This window comes from Acomys minous (genome assembly GCF_964271855.1).
Source record: "Acomys minous genome assembly, chromosome: 10".
NCBI lineage: Eukaryota > Metazoa > Chordata > Mammalia > Rodentia > Muridae > Acomys > Acomys minous.
In genome coordinates this window covers 91,940,676-91,944,649 of record NC_140491.1, presented here as the reverse complement: position 1 = coordinate 91,944,649, position 3,974 = coordinate 91,940,676, and positions in this window count along the sequence as shown.

The window sequence follows — 3,974 nt, the reverse complement described above, 5'->3', positions numbered from 1 at the left end:
TTGGGATAATTTTGTGGGCTTAATCTTTTACAAACCTATTTTACTTGGGATTCTTTAATGCCTATACCTCCCTTCCAACTCACCTACCCTAGATAAGAGAAAAAAGAGGTTTATGGGACAGAAGAAGTAGATCTTTTAAGACTCGATTCCTTGGGCTTATTCCATTCTTTGCTTTTAGGATTCCAGCAGACTGGCTAAACAGCACACCAGCAATTCAGCAAAAGTGATTGCAACCACAGAAGCCAGTACCTGGAAACTGAAGTGTTTTCTGCAGGGTTTCTCTCTAGAAATGTCTCAAAATAGAAAGATGAACATCCAAGCAATACAAAGCAATCAAAAAAGCCAAAAGCCAAACCTCTGACTTCCTACCAGGATGTTTATCTACTGGAATTTGGAAGAGGCTTATTCCAGTGGTCACAATCACAGTAAGTACTGCAATGATGTCTTCAAGTAACACGCCTATCCTCTTAACTCTTACCCCTAGACTTAAGGGATCTGAAATGGCAGTTTCCTTTTTTTATGCAGGAAAAGTCTGTCTATATAATTAAACTTGTCTTTTGGGATGACGTACTGTGATTTGATGTTGTAGAGGCACATACAGCTCTGGAGTCTCCTGAGTCTTTTTGGGTGTCCAGCCAAACTTGAAGAACTCATTCTTTCTCTGGAGAAGATCCCAGGCAATTTTCTTCCTTGCAGTTTTCTTCCCAATTACTCCTGTACTGTAGGACATTGCTGTCAAATGTCCTCTGCTTTCTGCACTATTGGTGGGCTTTCTTCTCCAATCACATTGGACACCAGATGTTTTCTACCATATATATATATATATATATATTGCATTTTGGAGCTAAAGAAATTACTCATAAATGCATTTAAAGGAAGTCACAGAGCCAGTTAGTTGTGGTGCATGCCTTTAATTCCAGCACTCAGGAGGCAGAGGTAGGCAGATGTCTCTGAGTTTGAGGCTAGCCTGGTCTACAGAGTGAGTTCCAGTACAGCCAAAACTACATACAGAGAAATCTTGGCCCAAAAAGCAAAATAAAATAATTATATAAATATGGATATACTATTACAAAGCATGTAAAAATAACAAAGATGATAATATTAAGAAAAAAGCATTTTCCCCTCCACTTGTCCCAGACCCCCTCCAACCTCCCCTCTCCCCCAGATACACTCCTCCACCGTTTCCCTTCAGGAAAAAAAGCAAGCCTTCCAGGGATATCAACCAAACAGGGTGTAATGGATGATAATCCCCTCTGAGTTGGTTCAGGACATACTCAGACACCAAATCTCAGCAAAGAGGATATTTATACCACAACTGGATAAGCAGGGTGGGGGGGTGGGGATAGGGTGAGGAACTGCAACGACAACCGCAATTGCACAAGAAAAGCAAGTGTTTTTGTTTGTTTGTTTGTTTGTTTTTCAGGAGTGGGTTTTTAAGGACACAAAGTGGGAGTAGTCTGTGTTAGAGTGAGGTGGTAAATCATGATTGGACATATTAGCCAAACTATACATTTTGAATGTTGGACTTTGGTGTTTTGTCACAGGAGTGAGTCAGTGGTCATATAAGGGAAGAGGCCTCTAGGGCCCTCTGGATCTTTCTATTTCCCCATTCTCCCATGCTTCTCTCGCTTAGAGTCCCAATAGGATGTCCTCCCCTCTGTACCACTTTCCTGGTAAGTGAAGACTTTCAAGGAACATGCCCCTTTGGGCTACTGTCCAGATATAAGTGAGTATATACCATTTGACTCTTTCTGCTTCTGGGTTAACTCACTTATTATGATCATTTCTAATTTAATCCATTTGTCCGCAAATTTCAGAAATTCCTTGTTTTTAATAGCTGAGTAGTATTCCATAGTGTAAATGTGCCACAGTTTCTTTATCCATTCTTTTACTGAGGGACATTTAGGCTGTTTCCATGTTCTGGCTATTATGAATAAGGCTGCTATGGACATGGTTAAGCATGTGTCCCTGTTGTGTGGTGGAGCATTTTCTGGGTATATTTCAAGGAGTGGAATAGCTGGGTCTTGAGGAAGCCCTATTCCCATATTTCTGAGCAAGTGTCAGATAGATTTCTTAAGTGGTTGTACCAGTTTGCATTCCCTCCAGCAATGAAAGAGTGGTCCTCTTTCTCCACATCCTCGCCAGCATGTTGCATCACTTGAATTTTTTTATCTTAGCCATTCTGATGGGTGTAAGATGGAATCTCAGAGTCGTTTTGATTTGCATTTCTCTGGTGACTAACGACGTTGAGCATTTCTTTAAGTGTTTCTCAGCCTTTTGATATTCATCTGTTGAGAATTCTCTGTTTAGTTCTGATAGGCCAGGGGGCCTAGTTTTGTTAATGAGGTACTTAGCAGGGGGGGGGGGGAGGAGTGTAACCTGTAAAGCCTGTCAACACCATGTTTACCATGCTTGGACCCAAGTATAGAAGGAAAAGGGTCCCAAGAGCAGGCAAAAGAGTTAGAGACATTCCCACTCCCACTGTTAGTTGTCCTCACCCGAACACCAAGCTACTCAATCATAAGATGCATGCTGAGAACATAATATATATCCATGCAGGATTTATGATTGTTTGAGTCTCTGCAAGCCCCTCTGTGGGGTGTATTGTATAAGTGAAGAATAAATAAGGAAAAGAGGGAGGGAGGAAGAGAGAGAGAGAGAGAGAGAGAGAGAGAGAGAGAGAGAGAGAGAGAGAGAGAACAGAGAATCCCAGAATACCCTAGGTCTGCTGTGTTTAAAAGCCACAACTACAATTTGGAGAATCTGTGATTTGAATGTGCATAGCTTAAATCATGAACTGCATGCCCCCTGACCAATGAAACAGTACAGGAAGATAAGATGTAATAAGAGGTGCTTAGGCACAAGGGTTCTGTCTTTATAAGTGGATTAGTTGCAGTACCAACAGAGGACAAGTTTAAAAGGACAAATTTTAAAACAATAATCTTAATGACAGTACTGAATACATAACAGAAGCCTTATTATTCTGTACCTATACTTTATTGGAGCTCTTTGTGCATTCAGCCTACCAGCTTTCCCCAAAAATGAGAGAACTGAAGCAGAGGTGTAACTTGGTGATAGGTCAGTACCTACATTGTGCAAGATCTTGATTCAATATCCATTGCCAGAGTGCTAGAGACAGACATAAAAACAGAAAAGACAGACAGACAGATAAATTAACAGCACTAATGCAGACATAGTTGTTTATGATAGTCTTCAAATCTGGGATTGTAGAAAAGTCCATAATTCTACAAAGTCACTATAGACCTATGAATCAAATCAATCATGAATTAGAAGCAAATCTTTCCCTCTCATTATACAAACATAAATAAAGTCACTGTATGTTTCTGTATAGAAAAAAATTACCATTTTCCTTAGAAAACTTTTCTGAGTAACCAAAATTAAATGAACTTTTAAAATATTTAAATAATAGTCAATATCTATTTATAACATTTCCATGTATTATTTTAAATTATGTAAATGTAATAACTGAGAAATTTTTCTCTTACTTTATTTTTTATTATTTATTTATTCAGATTACAACTCAACTGTTATCCCATCACTTGTATCCTCCCATTCCTTCCTCCCTCCCGCTTTCACCCTATTACCCTCCCCTAGGTCTAAGACCGATGGGGGCCTCCTCTCCCACTATATGGTCGTAGGTATCAAGTGTCACCTTGGCAGCCTGCTTATTCTTTCTTTGAGTGCCATCAGGCCTCCCCACCAAGGGGAGGTGGTCAAATATGGGCACCAGAGTTCATGTCATAACTGTGGAGAATGTCCTGTCCATTGGGAAGATCAGAGTAAGGGTTCTATGTTTACTACTTGTATTGTTCTTTATTAGTGCAATAGTTTGAACAGATACCCCTGGGCCCCAATCCACCCATCATGATGTTCTTCTTGTAGGTTTCTAGGAACCTCTGGGTCCTTCTATTTCCCCATTCTCCTATTTTTCTCTTACCTAGAGTCCCAGTAGG